Below are 20,987 nucleotides of genomic sequence, written 5' to 3'. Positions count from 1 at the left end.
AGAGCTCTTTTTTGTTGACGGATCCTAAAATACCAGGAAGTGATGTTTTTCTGTCCTGGAGGTGTAACAACTTAAAAACATCGATGGGTGATGGTATGGAAAATATTACAAAAGAACAAAATAAAGTAGATTATAAATGATGAGGCTATTAGTTTACAACACCTATCGTAATGTTCCTGCAAAATGATGGTCAAGCAATTGATGAGTTATTCTAATTAGAAATCTGTCCGAAGGGTTATTCTTTAATAAAGAAGGCAGAAATAACACAAATTGGAATCTTTTATTACATTTCTTAGGCTTCTGTACTTTACGAACTAATAAAAATTACGTGTCTGAAATGAAACAACGAAGGTTTTTTACAATTAAATATTGTAGCTTGAAACTTTTTGCAAAAAGTCTATTTTATGAATTTTTTAACACATTACTTTAAAAACGTTGTTAAAATTTTAGAATTTTAAAACTGAGAATTAAAATAAAGAAAAATAAAAAAGCGCAAACGATAATTTGAATATGTGTGAAAAAAAATGAACAATAAATGAGCATGAGTGAGGATGAATGAGGATAAATGAGGATGAATGATGATGAATGAGGATGAAAGAGGATGAATAAGGATGAATGAGGATGAATGAGGATGAATGAGGATGAATGAGTATGAATGAGGATGAATGAGGATGAATGAGGATGAATGAGGATGAATGAGGATGAATGAGGATGAATGAGGATGAATGAGGATGAATGAGGATAATTGAGGATGAATGAGGATGAATGAGGATAATTGAGGATGAATGAGGATGAATGAGGATTAATGAGGTTAAATGAGGATGAATAAGGATGAATGAGGATGAATAAGGATGAATGAGGATGAATGAGGATGGATGAGGATGAATGAGGATGAATGAGGATGAATGAGGATGAATGAGGATGAATGAGGATAAATGAGGATGAATGAGGATGAATTAGGATGAATGAGGATGAATGGGGATAAAAGACGTTGAGTGAGAAACAATGAGGGAGATGAGCTAGGTTCATAAAGAATTTGAAAAATTTTGTTTATCTTTTAAATAACTAACGGTTGATGAATACAGAATCTAAAATTAAAGTATCAAAGTAAAATTTATGAATGCAATCTTTAGGTTGAATTTTTTTTAAAATGGTTTCTTTTTATAATACTCTCTGAAAAGAATCGAGGTAAGAGATAAATGTCAATAACTTCTGTTGTTTTTGGTTTTCTTTTAGAATCTTGTTGTGTGTCTGCAACTTTTCGTGCTAGAATGTTTGGCTATTAAGTAATCACTTCATTTTAAGCAAATCTGTCTTCTAACAAAGAAAATCACAATAATTTGGGTTCAAAGATCATTGGCCTTTTTTCTCAAATTTCAAATGATTTAAAACGAACATTCATCTCCCAAAAGTGGACCACAACAAAAAAAAGTTAAAGTTTGGGATAACTCAAGACTAAAGAAGCATCTACAAAACTACCGTATAATTTTGGCACTTTATTTCGTAGTTAAATTTATCAAAAAACAAATCAAAAAAAAAAAATAAAAACCCATGCGTGACTATACTCCTTTAAATAAACTCAAAAATTATCTTTTGTTAATGGATTTCTTTTAGATTTAGCAAATTCTACATCAATGGTTAATTTTTATTTTATTTGTTTTCACCTGATCATACATAAGTTTGGCATTGGCTCTACACAAAAATAATCTGATTAAAGGTGCTCATCAAGCCAAAAAAAAAACTATGCTTGAGGCATTTTTAAACATTCAATAATAGCCTTAGTCAGTCATGGCAGATACGAAACACAAGGAGATGATAAATCGCGTGCAAAAAAAAACACAAGCGCTACAAAACATTTGGGGCTTGCTGTACCTTTGCCAAGTGTTTTTTTTTTCCAAAACTTATTTTTAGCATTAAAAATATAAATTGGGTATTTCGATTGGAATTTGATATTATACCAAAAAAAGAAACCAGGAGTTCCGAAGATTTATGTGTTTTGATGACGAATAAATGCAATATATCGGTTTCCTATCAATTTATAACCAATGATCGCCTTGAATTCATACAAAACATTTACCCAACTCATTAATTCTGTGATTTAAATATTTATTTACAAAATTTGTCACCGTAAATATTTTAAAAATCGAGTAAAAAGCAATATATGACTGTATCAGGTTCGTGCATCAACTCTTTTGTTTTAAATTTTGGGTAAATTTAATTTTTATTTTGAAATTCTTCTTTAAACTTTCTAGACTCTTTTAAAATATAAATCATAGAACCCAACACCAAATTACCACATAAAATGGGCGGATATTTCAACACTTTTTGCTCATGGTTCAATCACGATAATTTTCGATTTGCATTTTGCATCATGAACCTCTGAACAGTAATATAATTTGTTTGCCTTTTTCCAAAAAAAAAAAAAACAAATTAAGGCAACCGTATACACACCTTCAAGGCTAATAGCTGTTGTATAAATAAGTACAGTATGAACAGAACAGACAAAACATATATTTGTACATAATATTATTTTTGGCATTAATTAACATATCAAAGAGGCAAGTCGAGTAATAAGTAAAAGAAGTGCGCGCGCTCGTGCAGTATTGTTTACAAATAGGAGCTGGTGTAGTCATTACCACTGATTGATCTATTGTTTATTTAAATTTGTATGTTTAGCTTTAAAAAACAATCTACAAAAAAAACGAAGAGAAGACTAAATTATTGTGTTTTTCAAAAGTGCTTTTGAGCATGCATTTTAAATAAGTAGTTAGTTTTGGCCGACAAAAAACTTCTTCCGATTACCAAATAGTAAGATTGTTAGGAGCTTAAAAGTGATTTGATTAATTAGTTAGGTGTTGCTTCTTTTTGTTGTTAGTTTTAAATTATAAATAATGGATGACTTACCTGCTCGATCTCGAATTACCTAATGGTTCCAAAAAATAACAAATACAGACGAATGAATTTGTTTAGTAAATAAGAACGATTTGTTGACTTACATTAATTTTAAATATTATTTTTGAGTAACACAAGTATTCAAATATTCCAAAAAATAAGATAAGCGATAAAATACATAATTTTAATATATGTATAATTAATTAAAATATGGCAAACGTTTAACTGCAAATGATTTGTTTTCAATATTTATAAGAATAAATTTGGAACACATGCGAATGAATGAATTTGAATTTTAAAACAAAATAATTTACATTTAGCATGAGAAATTCTATAACAGCGTCAGAAATTGAAATTGCTGTTTTTATTTTTAATTTCTTAAATAAATGTATGCCCTTGCGGAATTTGTGTAATGTGTCATGCTAACATATAATATTTTTCTGAACACAAAAGATCAAATCGAATGTGGATTTATAGTTTTTATTTATTTCTCTTTTTTTATAAAAATATATTTATATCTTAAGTAACTGATAGGTGTGTTTGGGATTAAAACATGACTACCTAAGAAAAATTAAGTATTACATATAAATTGCGTGTAGATAAGAAAGAATATCTGACAACGATTTTACACGATTACTTTTATTTTATTTTATTTAAAAGGGATTAAGAGAGTTAAGAAAAAAATGTAAATAAAGTGCCTTGTCGTTTACAAGAATTCCCAAACGCCATGGGTGTCCGAAATATTACGTTCAAGTGTCTATAGGAGCATGTTGCCATTCAATGCATGTTCGATTGTAGTTAAGTTAAAATATAGTAGGTATGTGAAAATCTTCGATTAAAAAGAGATCCTAACATACTTCTCGAGATTTATTTAAAAACAAAAAAATTAAATTTTAAACAACTTCTAGCAAGATAATCATTGATATTATTATTTGTTGAGTATTATATTACAAGAACAAAATCCAACGCAGCAGGAAGAGACTGCGAAAGTCTTTGCCAGCAAAGTATCCCTAGAGCTGTCACGAAACTCTTCTACTTATAAGTTGTATCTAAAAGTCCAATGGTAGCTTTTACAACAATATCATTAGAAATGCTTTCGAAGAAGTTTATAAGATTCCCACAGCCACGATCGAAGAATCCCTGGTTTGACTCCAAACGTACTCAGGCAAACAAAGCCAATATTGCGACCTATACAGATTGTGGCAGAAAGGGAGGACAAGGACTTCCCATCAGTTCTACGTCAAAAAGAGAAGAGATAAAAACCGCTTGCTCAAAAGAAAAAAAAAACATTTCCAGCGTCAAGTCGAAGAGATCCGGGAATTTCTGTTTAACAGTGATGAAATCCAGGATTCCGCTAGCGAACAGATTAAGGTTGATGATCAGGCATTCCACACAAACGACTTAAATGATATAAAAATAGCCCTGCGCAGGTTGAAGTCACACTAAGTTGCCGGTGATGATGGGCTACATGCGGAACTTTCAAAGTTTGCCGGAGGTTTAGTAGGGAATATCACATTCGAACTTGCAGCCAAAATTTGTTGGGCAGAAAGTGTCCCCGACAAGTTAAACTTAAACATTACTTGCTAATCCATAAATAAGATTATTGCCTTTTGTGCTTCTAATCATCGCATACAAGATCCCATCAAATGTATTATTAGAATAGGATGGTAATGGCACTATTATGGGTTTAGGCCTGAAAAAATCTACAATCGGCTAAATCTTCACTTAACGCCAAATTCTGGAGATCATCCCAGAATACAACATCAATACACATCATCCCTTTCTCGATTTCAAAACAGCTTATGATAGTGTCAACAGAGACGAGCTAAATCGTGCCATTTCAAGTTGTGGTATTAATGCCAAGCTCGCTATTCTGGTACAAATTTAACAAAACAAAAATTATTATTTTAGTATATTTTTTTGCTAAATTTTAGACTTATTTTACTGAAAAGCTTATGATCGAGGAAGCTCTTTGAAAAATAAAGTCTTTGAAGATTTTGTTAAATTTGAAAAATTGTTAAAAACTGAATGTCATATTATATTTAATTTCAGTTGCACAGATTTTCATTTGACCTTTGAAACAAGCTTTCAATAAAAGAAATTGTTTTTAAATGGAAGGAAATAGATTTCCAAGTCTGACAAACCCAAGAAAATCAACGGAAAAATCGTTAATAAAAAAGTTAAACATGATTGGACTTAAGATTCAACCCTGAGGCACACTGCTTTAAGTTTTAAAAAGGCTGGACGTAGAATTTCGATTTCAAACACATAAGCATTAAATTTGCTACAGTTGTATTGATTATTAAAACGACTATAACAACACTAAAAGCAACTTTCCTAACCAAGTTTAATTTGTAGACTATGTTTTAAATGTTACATAATGTATAATATGTATAATCCAGAATTCTTAGAAATTCGGGATGAATGTTTTTGCAAATACAGCTAAAAACGCGTATGCTAAAATCAATATAGTATTTTACCAGCATTTTGGACAAAAATCCATCAAGAATCTTTCCAGAACAAAATTTATTTTTAATGCTTAAAATATTTCTAAACAAAAACTTTATCTTAGATTTCTCTAGAAACTTTCACTTTAGTTGTTTACCACACACAAATAATTTCTAAACGCTAATAAAAATCATTTTTCAATATATTTGGTTAAATCCTTGCCTTCTCTTTAAAATCTATTAAAAATGTCAATAAAATAACTCAAAACATTTGTTAAATAAATCACAAAAGTCTCATCTTTCCTCCATTTAAGTATTGTGGTTAAAACATTTTTTCTCTTCATCAAACTTGAAAACAAAATAACAATAACAACATCTTTCAAAAAATACCACATTCTTTTGATCTTTTGTATACGAGTATACATATACACTCGACTTGTACACCTTAACCTAGGCAGGCATATAGTATACCCCATATCAATATCTTACCACATCTTTGAGAACCCCGCATTTAACTTTTTGCAACTCCAACAACAAAAACAACAACTTCAGAAATCTCCAAAGTCACCAAAATCTTACCGACAAACAATATATAGGTAAGACATATCCCAGCGACGACGATGATGTTGAGGTATACCTATACACTCCTTCCTTTTAGCCTGTTTCAAGCCCTTCCCGTAAAAGACTATAAGACTTGCATCTGAAGAAGTGATTTGTACGCAGATTATCTGTCTGTCTTGTGGACATTGTTGTTGTTGATATCTTTTTGTGTTGCGTCTGCACCGAGGAGAAAAAGTGAAATTAAAACCACAAAAATAATGAGAAAGACCGGCATGGCGCTGGACATCTGACCACAACCCAGACGGATCCACAACACAAGGAAGAATATAAGCACAGAAAAACACTTCGATGATGGTTGAATGCAACTTTTTTATTTTCTTTTATGCATTTTGATGCATCCTTTATAATAAAAAAGTTGAACAGAATTACCAAAGACCAGAAGGATGCAGGAACATGGCTAAAAATAAATGTCACATTTCGCTCAAGCTCGTTTTTGATATTTATAAGAATGTCTTCTCGTTTTGAATCCTGGAATCCATTAGATACCTTTAAGAAAAAGGCTTCTTCAAGTCACCACATCAAAGCAATTAGGAATCCGAGGAATATTTGTTAGATTTTTAATTATGCACGACTTCTTGACGAGCCTCGCACCATCATACCATAGCCAAGTTATATCTTTTAAGGGAAAATAAAAGCTATTAGCCAAAGTGAGTTATATAAGAAGGCTCAATTCAGATATGGATTAAGAAGGACATAGTATAAGCGAAGACTAAATCTACCATTAAGTCCTCGAGGCATAAATGAACGCAAAGATACGAATGGTGACTTTAACAGCTCACAGCAAGCTGTCGTGTTTTAGTTTTTATCTCTCCTCATTCCCTGAACTCAAACTACAAACTAAACTAAACCAGAATTGAAATGCTCACAAAAATCTGTGTTTTCTTTTTTAATTAATTAAAAACTTAAAATAACATCGCGTGTTAGGAATAACTCTGATGTTTGCCAATTTTCTGTTTATTCCCATATCCCCAAAGCCAAAACGAAGATTGTTTTTTTAATTAAAATTTAAGAATCTTTTCTAAACTGACAAATTGTTATAGTTGTTTTTTTTTTTGTTGGTTTCTAATTATGTAAAGCAATATTAAGATTTGCATTAAGAGTTTGAAAAAAGAAAACAAAATATTGAATTAGTTAAGTTTTTTTTTTGTTGATATTATGAAAATTGAATTAGTCGTCCGTCCGTATGTTTATGTATTTTCATGTTTAGGAAGCAAAACATTAAAATAATTTAAAATCAACAAAACGAATGGGGCTATTTTCTTTATGAGTAATTTATGCAAATTACTAAATTAGTTTAGATTTAATTTTTTGTTCTGTTTTGGTTTTGCTAAATTGTCTTGATCATGATGATGGGTTCATGAATCTTAAATAAATAAAATTAAACTATAGAAAAAGAGATAGAAAAGAAAATAAAACAACTACTTGATTGGGTGAGATAATTTCTTAAGTTAGAACCTAAAAAAATTAAGAGGCGTCATATATAAATTACGGAAGAATTATTCTATTTCATATGCCTCGAATATGTCATGGAAGATGTAAGAGGTGACATATTGTAACATAGATGCAAAACTGCTTTTTAAATGTGAAGTTTTACATTACTTATTTATTTAATCAAATAATTTACCAATAAATTTATAAATTATTTTTTATTAAGGCATCAGGGCAACAAGACCATAAGTGATGCCGTCTTTTAGAACACTTACAAATGATTACAGATTAACTTTAGCAAAGTGATTGTTGAAAGTAATTATGATCGGCTGGGAAAAGGATGGTAGATAATTTTTTGAGTAAGAGTGTGCTTTTAAGTGAAGGATCGATCTGATAAAGGACATTCTACAAATACGTGATGAATTGATAGAACTTCATGACAGGCTTCACACAATTCTGAGAGTTCATTATTGTATATGTGTTTGGTCGTAAAAATAATTTGCCCAACTCTGATTCGGAGTATCTTTATGCAATTTTCAATTGTTAGTTGCCTATTATATGGAATGCGATGATGATGTGGATTATGCGTACGAAGAAAATATTGCAGTTATTCCAATTTACTTTAAGTTCCATCTTCAGTTCCTGGAAATAGATTTGGCGAGTCAATTGATAGAAATTTTGCGAATCAATAACAAGTGGAAATTAAGTAGCATCTCTGCATCATCCGTTACTTCATTTTCTTTGATACCAGAATGCCCTGGTACCCATGCTAGTACTATGTTTTCCTTCATTGTGCATCTCAATTGAACCAGAGTAGGACATCGGTTTGTCTCATTTTTAGACCTTTTTTACTTCGTCCCAAATAAGTTTTCGCAATTGAAATAGCTTTTTGAATTGCTGCTAGTTCAGCAATGTAGCTGTCTGCTTCATTAGGTAGTAGTCCTTGCTTTTTGTAGGTCCGATGACATAAGTAGACTATGTTTGGTAATTACATTACTTACTTAAGGTGGCGCTACAAACCTGTGTGAATTAGGCCCTCACCCAAAAAACTTCTCCATCTAGCTCGGTCCCTAGCTATTTGTCTCTAGTTTCACGCACCAAATTGGGTAAGGTCACTTTCCAATTGATCTACGTGTGGATTCGAAGTCTTTCCGGGCCGAACTATATTCCATGCGCTCTAAGTGACCCAATCAACTTAGTCGTTGGACTTTTACCCTTCTAAGCTAAGTCGAAGTCGCTGTACAGCTAGTTGTTGCATCTTCTCCTCCACTCTGCTTCTATGCATACGGGACCGTAGATCAGACGAAGAACTTTTCGCTCGAATCGATCCATGGTGCTTTCATGTGCTTTTGTCACAGTCCATGTTTCTGCCCCATATAGCAGGACGGAGATGATGAGCGTCTTATAGCGAGAGAGGGTTTTGCTACTCAATTGCATTCTTAGCCCAAAGAAACAGTGGTTAGCAAGAGTTATTCTTCGTTTGATCTCAGCGATGGTGTTGTTTTCTGCGTTTACAGCGGAGCCTAGGTAGACGAAATTCTTGAGTACCTCAAAGTTACGTCTGTCGATAGTGACGTTTTGACCGAGACTTCGATGTTGTAAGTCCTTTCTTGACGATAGCATGCTCTTTGTTTTGCTCTCATTAACCGTTAAACCCATTTTCGCAACTTCTGCCTCAAAACTCCCAAAATCCCCATTGACATCTTGATGATTTCTACGAATTATATCAATGTTGTCAGCATATGCTAGTAATTGGACAGACTTTTGAAAGATTGATAGAAAAGTTCTGTTAAGTTGTTTTCAACATTTATGGAGCAGCGTGAATCTCTATAGTCATCCTGCACCAACAGACGAGTTTGGCAGGGATGTCAAAACTAGACATGACTCAATACAGCTCGTTCCTGTATATGCTGTCATATGCGACCTTGAGATCGATGAAAAGATGGTGGGTGTGGATTTGATGTTCTTGGGTTTTTCCAGGATCTGCCGTTATCTGAATATTTGATCGACTATGAACTTTCCTGCTCTAAAACTACACTGATAAGAATCTATCAGGTTGTTGACGATAGGCTTTGGACGTTCACATCATACCACAGAGATGATTTTGCAAGCGATGTTAAGAAGACTGATGCCTTCTTGTACATTACATCATTAAAATAATAGTGCTAGAAACGAAATAAGACTCTAAGGTATAAGCCTTCAATTTGTGGAAGAGGCGGGTCGTATGAAGGAAACGTAAAACAGCAATTTAAAATTTAAGGCTATTTGCTCGAAGAATAACCGAAAATTTTAATGTTAATCTTCCAAAAAATAAAAAAAGTATAGGAATTATCTCGCTACCATCTTTCTGGAAATTTTCACAGGGGAAAAGGGGTTGAGATGCAACCTATTACGATTATACCTTCCGATTGGTGTACTTTAAAATTTTTTAAATAATATATTTTTAACAAGCCAATTTTTTGTATTAATGAGCTTGAAGGAAATTAAAATCAAAATAAATTTAAGTTTTAGCTCTTTTCTGTTGCCATTTTGATAGGACTTTGAATTGTGTCTTTTAAAGTTCCAAAATAATAACAATAATATTTCCATCATTATTTTTCTATTAAGGTGTTCCTAGGTTCTCAAAAATGCTGTGCCAAAAGGAAATCGGGCCGGTGAAAGTATTTAAGTATTCGTTTTGCAAATGAGATGTCTTTCAAAATTACTCATGATTTTTTACTATACACAACTTTTAACGCTTTTATCTCAATATTGCCTTTTACAATCGATTGAGTTAAGATTTGGAATATTCCTTCGAAAGTAAATTTTAAATAAAAACAAATTTTACAATAAAAACAAATCAACTAATTCATCATAATTTTAAAATTACAAGAACTGTTAGTCTTGTAAAGTAGAGCAAATAAAAGTCAAACCAGAAGCCGTGTTCATCGTATGTATAGATTTATTGAACTGAACTGTTATAAAGAAGAATGTAAAGCATCAAAGAAAATGGTAGTTTAATTAGGGTTGCCAGTATACATTTTTTCTAACAAGTCTCGCCGTGGACCTTACAAAAAAAGACGTCATCACCACAAAAAATTGCTCAAAAATTTTAAACTATAATAAAATGATTATATTGATATTTTTTATTTTTTTTTATAACAAATCTACAAAAAGCTTATTTTTTCAGCCTGACACTCGCAATGTACCAAAGTACTTCGAACTATTGGAGTTCTTCCGTAAGCTTCTTCTTGTAAGCTATCTCTTACTTTTACGGAAGTTTAAATAAAATCTTTAAGCATTTGCTTATGTTTTTCTTTTATTTTTAGTTGGCACGAAGTTACTTAGTCGATTTTAAATGCTTGGTAATTTCATTCAACTTAATTTGATTTCAATGAATTTGGTTGAAGAATGACGATCGATTAATGCGACAACTGAAAGTTGAAAATCACCACAGTATAGTCTCGAAAATAAATTCAATACACTTTAAACTTTAGAAACCAGTGCTCATTATGCTTTGCAGATTATGTGCTTTCTCACATAAATCTCTAGACACATGCTACTAAATCAATTTTAGAATTCAAGACTCTTTTAGGCATTATTTTTCACTTTAAAGTGAATAAATTGAGTTTGTTTAATTCGTTGCCCAACTCCATCGCAATCCGTGAATGAACGTAAATATTGCTCCACCTTTTGTGCGATTTTGCCGAAAATGCCGCAAGATGTCTATGTTTTTTGAGAAGTTGCAAGAAATTTTTCTCTCCCTCTGATCTGGCTACAATCTACAAAACCTACATATATACGGCCGAAACTTGAATAGAACTCTCATCTCTGCCTCACACTTTTTTACCGTTATTTTAAAGGACTATGCTCTAGTGAAATAGTCAGTTGCATTCCTCCCCTTCAACAATTTAGCCGTCATACCCGCGCTTCTAGGAATGCCCATCTTCTATTTCAAGAAAATGTAATGGCACACATAACTAACTTAAAATTAACAAGGCTCAATATCAAAACCGCTTACATTTTGCGGGGGTGGATCCCTATTTTAAAAAAGTTTAAGAAATTTTATATTTTTGCACATTTACTCTTCATTTAGGATTAAGTGATTAAAATTCTTTTTTGAACTAATAACGTTCCTGTAATAATAACTTAAAATAATCCTAATTAAAATTGTAAGTCTTTTATTAAAAGATTTCTAAAGTCTTTGACCTTTAACACATATTCGCAAAGAATATTCATTCCATTAAAAATTGTATTTTGAAAAAGATCCAATTAGAAAATGAATTGAATATAGCAATAAATAAAATTCAATAATTTATTGCTCAACACCTAATGAATTTCACAATTTTGCAAAATCTCCATCTCCACCAAATTCCGTTATTATCTTCCTCTTTAGTAACTTTTTGTACCTCTTTTTTAAGACAATACTACTTCTAAACTTAGACTAATGACTTTAATCCAATTTTGAATATCTTGCTTGGGAAGAATAAGAAAGAAAAAACAGCAACAACGAATCCCCCCATGCAAAACAAAAGAGCTGAGTAACAAACTTGATTTATTCTCTATAGTTCTGATTACTTTACAACAAAATTGTTAGAATGATCTAATGTCAATAGAGATGATAATTTTAGAGAGATAATGAGAGAGAAGGGAAAAAATCAACAAAACTCTTTTTTACTCCGTTATTCTGCAAAAAATTCCAAGAGACCAAAGAGTGTAAAATAACCACCAACAACAACTATTTTTTCACACATCTCGATCTCGTATGAATTCTATCCCAATGACGTCACATTTGTAAACAAACCACAACAGAGAGAGAGACCAAAAAAAGCACGTGTTCAACTTCCATATTGGAATCACGACGACGAAGCACGGTAACGTGCAATACCTCAACCTCACCTGTTGATGGTATTTTCCCGCTCTCCATAGGTACATCTCTCTTTGAATGGAAACTGCCCGAAAAGGTGTTTCCACCTCACCTGTTATACTTGCCGGTGGAATTCTTACGTCATCGTGTTGAATTTCACCAGATGATCCCTAAAGAGCATCAAACCTACCATAAAAGAGAAAAATATCTCCCACCTGGTCAACGACGTAGCGATGGTAGACAGTGGACCTGGATTTTTATTAAATATCTTCCGTGACTCTGAGCGTAAAACCTCAGTCTTTCTCCAGACTTCGAGTGAAGAACAAGTGCTTAGTTTATAGAGTGCCGTGTAGATAATCTATCTTATTTGATTTTTTCCTTTCCTCTCTACATATATGTATTTGTGGACTTAAAAACCAGTACATAGACAAAGGAAAGGAATTACATTATACCTTAGAAAGATATCCTCTAAGACATAACATACCATACCACAGAATCGCGAAAGAGTTTTATACCATCGGTTTACCATTATACTTCTTCGTCTTCTTCTTGTTCGTGTGTTGTTTTATTATTTTTTATTTGTACTTCTATTTCTTGTTGACTTCTTTTTTCTGTCGTTCGTTCGTTCGTTGGGAATAAAAGAAGAAAATTGTATTTTTATATATAAAACAAGAAACAGCAAAATAATAAAAAAAAATCGTGGCAATAGATGAAATAGAAAAGATACAACGCAAACGAGAAAGAAATTCGCGATCCGTATTTCTGTGGCATTTTAGCCATGATAAATGGTGAGTCGACTTCGGATCTTGCTTAACATTATTTTCTTGTTCGGATTTAATACAAAAATAAAATTTCATACTTCATGCTGAATTTTATAATTTTCTTCCTTTTGCTTGAATTATCATAACTGTGTCGTTTTGTGTGATTAACAAAATAAAATTAAATATTTTTTTAACAGAAGCATTTTTCGTGCGCTGTTTTCGCTAAAAAATAATTAAAAAATAAAAAATGCTTTTTATTCTTAAAAATAAATAAAAATTCATATCTGTGCTTAAAAATTTAATAAAATAAAAAATCTTTTTTGCTAACCAAACATACTCTCTCTCTGTCTCTGCACCTGCATCATTAAAATACAAAAATAATAAAAATGCAAAAAAAGGATTACTTCATGATGATCACTTCAGTTTTAATTGAATTAAAAAATGTTAAAAAAATACAATTTTGTGTTAAATAAAATTTAAAAAAATATAAATTGTGAAATTTCCCACTTGGATTAAGTGATATTTTGTGAAATTTTTGGAATTTTTCATCCATGCAACGCATTTTCAAGGATTTATTCAAACAGATGTATAAAAGTGGATTACATACAAAAGAAATCGAAAATTATGCCGCCCCAACTGTAAGATGGAATTTAGCTACACAACCAGCTAATTCGCATATCCGGTTCATAAAGCCAAGTCTATATTTAGCAAAAATCGAACATATACAAGATATTTTTTCTCTTATTCAGAATATCAGCTTTACACGCCTCTACAAATATTTTAAATTTGTAGTTTTATTTTATTTTTGTATCCATTGTAATTCAGTTGTTCGTGTTTAGGTTTCTTAACTTTTTTTTAACTTTAAGTTTCTTGTATAGTCTCTTGGATTATTGTGCAATTCTTCTGCTCTGGCTTAAGATTGTGGATTAAAGACTAGCCTAGGTTTTTATTTTTCTTCGTTGATATTTTATTGAAGATAAAATGCTTGTGCGCGTGTAGTTTATTTTGTTTTTATATTTCTTATTTTTCTTTGGATTCTCTTGGAAAGGTATAAAGTTGACTTCTTAATAATTGTATTTTATTGAGCGAACTGATTGAGATTTATTGCGAAGGCAGGCAAATAGTATGCAATTAAATGAATGTTATGATACAATTAGGTTGATTTGAAAAATGGGAAAGAATTACAATGAATTTAACTCATTTAAGTCCTAGAGGCAACATACATTTTGTTTGAATGTAAGGAGCATTTTAAAGCAAAGAAATGGAAGGTAGACAAGCTTTAATAAAATAATTTTTATAAATGCAGTTTTGAGTTAAAAATCAAACTAGAATTAAAATATATGGTAGTAAATTTCAAAATAGATATTTAAGAATATTTAGAAATTGTTACATGCTCAATTCAGTTCAATAAATTTAAAATTTTCGGAATTAGAAGAATTTAATTTAATTTGTTTAAAGTGGAGATTTATTTTTTTATTTATCTATTATAAAATTGGAATAAAATAAGTTTTAATATTTTAATGTTTTTTTTATTGCCATAAATTTCATTATTTTTCAATTATTTGAATTATTGCTTTTATATTAAAAAGAAATTGAGATACAATTTTTTCGAGTAATAATCTAATTTGTTTCTACAATAATTCTGAAAAATTAAAATTTGATCTTTCCTTTAAAAATTTTTTAAATTATTTTTGGTGTAAAATTCAACAAAACTACAAAATATTTTCATTAGTTTTTCTAGTTTAAAATAACAAGATTAAGTCTTTTTGCTTTTCTAATTTTATTTTTGAAATTAATAAAAATAAAAAATAGAAAAGAATTTGTTCGTAAGAATTTGTCCACCAAGACAATATATTTTACTCCGTATTTTTTCAAAGAATAAATTATTTATAATAAATATTCGAAAATAATTAAAGTCATTTGTGAAATTTTTTAAGATGCAAATTTTAAAAGTCTAAAAATTCCTTCATTTTTATTTCGCTTTTGTAAAAAAATATTTAGAATGTAATTTTAACAAAGTTAACTCCATCTTGTAGCAATATATTTCCGTAAGCATCGAAAGTGAATTGAACATATACAATTAGGTTTCAAGTACCTTACAATTATAAATATTCAATTTTATATAGAACTAAAATAGTAAAATAAAATCCATCACTCTTTTTTATTGTTAAGCTAGTTCTTAAGATTAGAGCCTTAAAAATAACTCAGCCATTGATTTTATAAATTGGACTTAGATTAAATATAATTTTCTTTTTGTATATGATTTACACTTCAACTTTTTTAACTATATAAAAATGATTTTTAGAACTTTCTGACGAATTTTTATTATTGGAATATTCAATATTTTTTTGGAAAACATTTAAAAGGCTTGAATATTCAATCCATGTTTTGGAAACAAAAATAAAATAATTTATAGAAAAGGAAAACAAAAATAAGGACAACCAGTCTTAGAAGTGCTTAATTAGTTTTAATCTTAAATAATTTAACTGAATGTCTTCTTTTGAAAATGTTTTGGAAATTAATATTCCTTGTATATCAAAGAAACTTATTTTTAATCCCCTTGACTTGATTCTAAAAATCGTGCCTTTTGAAGGTTTGAATTTTTAGAACTGGGGGAAACAAAAACGAAATAAAATAAAATAAAATTTAATAAAACAACTAATTAAAGAGACACATTTTTCAAAATATTTAAATTAAAAAAAAAATCGACAAAACTTAAAATATTTCAACTGCGAAAATTTTGTACAAAACTCAAGAAAACATTTTTTTTTTCTTCTTTCAAGATTTTGCCTTTTACATTTCAAAAGTATTCACCACAAATATGGGTCCAAATATCATACGCCTTTTTCTTCTATTTATTTTTCTACAAAGGAAATAAATATTTAAATGTAAGCAAATTAAATAAATTCTATAGCTATACAAAATTAAAACAACTACAAAGTATTTTTTGAATTTCACAAATTTTTTTTTTTAATACTGATTTATATTTTTCTTCATTTTTTCCAACTTTTTTTGAATTTAAAACAATCCAAGGAAAATTAAAAAAAAAAAAAAAATTGAAACAATTTTATATAAAATAAAATATAATATAATAATTCAGATTACATGAATAACAAATTTTCCATTTAATCATATTTGTTAGTTAAGCAACTCAAATGTTTTACCTGATGTATAATTTAAAAATATCGGGAAAATATCTTTTTCCTAAATTTTTGATTCTTACTTGTTAGATGTATGTTTATATATTGCAACACAAAATTCACACCTAGGAATTCTAAATCTGAAAAAAAATGAGATAAGGTATTTTTAAAATTTCACAACAATTAAGTTTAAACAAAACAGATTTCGTTTTTCTTAATTTTATTTTTCTATTCTGTGGAAAAAAATTTAGTTTTTTAAAGAACAAGAAGAGAAAAATTTATAATTCAAAATTTTAGTTCATTCTGTTTGATTTAAAAAATTCTTTTTTAAAACGAAAAATTGATTTTCATACAATTAAATACAATTTTTTCCCAGAAATAAGTTGATCAGATATTTTTTTGAAAGACAACTTTTATTTATATTCATAAAAATACAAACAAGTTCTTTGAAAAAATAATTTATTTAAAAAAAATAACTCCTTGCCTTAACGTTTATTCTGAATAGTTTTGAAGATTGCAATTTAAAGCAGTTTAAATTAATTTGTTTTTCATTTCCAATTTCCTTTTATCACATTGCTATAAAATAATCATCACACTCAACTACAGAGGCGTGATAAAATGAAAATAGGTTTTAAGGCTCCTCTGGTTGGTTGTTATATTTTAAACATCCTTCCTCTTTAGCAATTATGATTTCCACAGGACTTGAACAATTTTTATTTTTGTCTTTCAATTTTCATTTTATTTCATATCCTTTCATAAACACTGCGAACTTATTTCTCTTTGTTTCTCTACAACCAACATTATTCTTTAATAACATCAAAGTAGAGGAAAGAATAAAAAAAACTCAAAATGATTACCCATCAGTAGCACCACACATCGGCACATCTGATGAACAAGAGAGAACCAAGAGTAAAATTCTTAACTATATTAAATTGGCTAGAATATGTTCAAGCACATAACCAACCCTACTTTAAACATCATGAGCCACTCAAAACACAAAATATACAGCAACATCCAAAACCAACCATTTTCAACTCAAGTTGCAATCGTAGTTCCATTCGCATCAAACAACATCATCATAGAGCTAAGCTGCTAAAGCTAAGGTTAGGTTATGTATGTAGAGGTACCTTCTTTATGTCAGACCACGGATTCGTAATTTTCCGTTGAATTGAAATAATTTCATTGGAATTCCAGTGCAATTATTGCAATTTTTCATACCACATTCAATCTGTATCAGCTAGAATTCATACCATTGCCGCCATCGTCACTGACGTTGCCGTCGTCGTAGTCGTCGCCACTTTATCGTCTTGGTATCCACCACCACCGCTCGCTACTACCTACTCTACCACCATCATCAATAAAATAGGGATAGGATGGTAGATGAAGAGTGGTGTTTTCTGTTCTTAAATCGATTTTGATATTCTTACAGAGTTGAACACAATAAGATTAAAGCTCTTTTGTGTAAAATTGTAAAATGAAAAAGAATTATACAATAAACAAAACAAAACCCTGCAGGCAATTTAAAAAGAATAAAACTATTAAAAGACGGTAATTTAATTTGTAATTAAAGTGTACGATATCGACGAGTTATGCTAGGCGGTGTGACAGAGTTATCTCTTTAGCAGCAAAACATAATGAGAATTAGCTATTTATATAAAAAAAAGAAAACAGACGAGACCGGAAACTTAACGGCAGCTCCACTCGGAGTCGAACAGTAAATTTTATTTATTTATAGCCTTTTATAAAATGAAGTTCTTTATGCGTTATCAACTTGAAGTGTTAAGAAAACGACCACTTTTCGATGGGGAAAAATATTTTTAAAATAGAGTTCGTGCCTCAACTCTTTCGTTTCTATGGAATTAAATCGATTTGGTGTTGCAAAATCTTCAAAAAATGGAAACTTTACAACAAAATAGACAAACAGAAGTGATCATCAAATGTATCCTCAGCATTATTTTCACTATCTCTAATCTTCATATAAAAATCAACAACAACAAAAATATTAACAAAATCAGAAAAAAAAATTGTTATCAAATAAAATATTGTGATTTTTTTATTCTTATTATTTATTTTCAGTTTGTGGATAAAAAAATATGATGAATTATAATTTTTGTTCAAACAATTGAGATTAATTTATTAAAAATAAAAAAATATCAAATTCGTGATTCAAATAGTAAAGAAAAAATAGATATATTTATTGGAAAGATAAAAAATAAAAAAAATTCAATCGAATTAACGTGAGAAAGTGTTTAGAAAAAATATCATATCAATCAACACTGCCAAATTTATAGAAAAAAAAAATAAATAAACAACAACCGGATACAAAAATTTAAAAATATTTTTGTGTATTTTATTCGTTTCGAGAAAAAATTAGAAACAAAATCACACTGAATCATCAAATAAGATTTCCTGGGAGAAATGATATTCATAATAATATAGGTAAGTTATTTTTGTTTTGTTCTTCATAATATTCATAATTTATTAATTATCATTATAATTGAATTAAAAATACACCTCAAAGGTCTTCTTGGATATTCTATTTTGTTATTTTATGACCATTTAAAGGCATTTCATTTAGCAATTAGAGTTCTTTTGCGCTAAACCTATTAAAGCAGCAACAATAAAAAACGAAAAGAAGCTTACTCACTGGATTAATTAAACAACGATCGACTTTGAGGTTTTTTCTTATAAAAATATTTGTATACGTATTTATTTAATATTACTTTGCCAAGAACATATCATCATCACTTTTATGCAAGGTCGTATAAATATCAAACAGACATTTATGCAAAAATTCAATAAAATAATATTGAAAATTCATTAATATAGCAATTACCTTAGGTTAGCAGAGGATTTACTCTATGTATTTTTTCTATCTATATAAATTACAACCTATACTTGTATTTAGCTAGTTATAAAAAGATCAAGTAAAAAAGAAAAATTACTAGTTAAACAAATAATAATTTGAGGTTACTTAATTGAGAATTCGTTATGGCCAAATGCACACGTAGTATGATTTAATTTGTTTTTCTTGATAGAAGAAGAAGACAAAGCAATATATAGTTAGATGATGATCATCACATACATATGTTCATTGTTGTTTTTTTATTGTTCTTTCTTAAACTGTAAAATTTTTAAAAGTTAATTTTAATTTTGATTTATGTGGGAGGATGATATGGATATAATATTAGATTTTATTTCTTTTCTGACCATTACGAATCTAGATGGAAGAAATTTTATATCCGGGTTCGAACTAATTGATCATTATTTTTAATGTTTTTCGTCTTCAGAAAAAAATTAAATAGAGTTAAATAAAATAAAAAATTAGAAGAATTAAAATACATTCAAAATATATAGTTCAATTAAAAAAACTGAAACAAAATACAAATTTGTCTATGCTATTGGCAAAATTTAAATACATTAATTGTTTTTCTTTACCAAAGAAATGTTAAAAAAATCAACCAACAATGGTTATATTTTGCTAATTCCACATTTATAAAATATGGCTATAAGGTTACTTTCTTTCTAAATAAACTAATATTTTTGTTTAATAAATCACAAAAGAAAATGCATGTTCAACTAATTATACAAACATCATGAAGTACTTATATTTACTTATTTCCTGTATCTGGAATGATTTATGATTATAAAGTCACTAATTTAAATTCCTTGAATTTAACAATCAAAGAAAACACATGTACCATCGAGATTACCTCGCTTTGGTGAACCTTGATGCAATTTTTTTCAATTACTTAAATCTTCTTGTGAAAATGCAAATCATCTTTGAGCCAAGATCAAAATAATATACCAACATAAGAGGCCTCCAAAAGTTATAAGCGTCTTATGTCATATCTTTCAAAAAGCAACAAACAAAATGCGAGTAATGATTTATTTTGCAAAACAATTCAATCATAATTCGACACAGTATTTTTATGAATTTAATTCACTTAACAAAAAACAAAATCAAAACCATTCCGCACCCTTACATTTTATGTGCCACTCCTTTTAGCACACCAAACATATGTTAATAATATTATTATCTCTTATTGGTGGTGTTGGTTTTAATATGAAATGATTATAAGCTTAAAGTCTTTAAATTCACATAAGACATAAGACACACGGAATATATATGAAAAATCCATGTTTTTCAACCGGAAACAGTGTTTCTTTTTTAAGTAACCTACAACCCACGTTGTTTTAATTCAATAAATTAATATTTCATGACACAACACAACTTCCAGGAAGAAATGAAAACACAGCAAGAAAAAAAAAACATACATACATTTAATGATGGTTTTTCACAAGCATACATTTCTTTTTCATCATCATCTAGCTTGACAAGTTTCCAAAAACAACACTCAATTTCGCCTACTCTTAAATTCTGTAAATGGTTCGAAACTCAATTTAACAGCTTTCACTACTTCAACTTAACTTAACTTAACCAAACCAACCCACCTAAAAAGAAGTATATGGTCGTGTGACAGTCACACACTGAAGTATCCATTTAGTAGAGATTGGGGGAGGTTTGAAAAAAGAGCAAAATTGTTGACCATAGACTTATTCAATATTGATTCAATTCCATTTTGATTAAAGTGCAACTGTAATTTTAGCATTTCCATTGGATATACTAAATTTGCTGTTTCTAGATGGCCATGGATATGATTTCACACACAAATCACATATGGCTAGGCTAGTCTCATGATCGTTACACTTCACTTAGATCAGTGAAGTTGTGGACCGATCGATGGTGATAATAATCTTAAGATCAATCCCGTCAGTCAGTTGCAAGGATGTCAAATGGAAATTCCAAATATGGCTCGACAAGGTGGTATTGCATTTCAAGTTATGATAA

General features: G+C 29.6%; 1 protein-coding gene across 1 annotated transcript in view; it reads left to right on the top strand.

Moving 5' to 3' along the window:
* Positions 1-12,530: 12,530 nt before the first annotated feature.
* The window catches only part of LOC129949052 (uncharacterized), a 176,961-nt gene continuing 168,504 nt past the window's right edge, over positions 12,531-20,987 (top strand). Inside the window, 2 exon segments of the mRNA XM_056060263.1 lie at positions 12,531-13,022; positions 18,212-18,574. The gene's annotated coding sequence lies outside the window, so the exon portion shown is untranslated.

Source organism: Eupeodes corollae, chromosome 3 (genome assembly GCF_945859685.1).
Source record: "Eupeodes corollae chromosome 3, idEupCoro1.1, whole genome shotgun sequence".
Lineage (NCBI taxonomy): Eukaryota > Metazoa > Arthropoda > Insecta > Diptera > Syrphidae > Eupeodes > Eupeodes corollae.
Note: the sequence above shows the minus strand (reverse complement) of the source record. Positions and strands in the feature narration are given on the sequence as shown.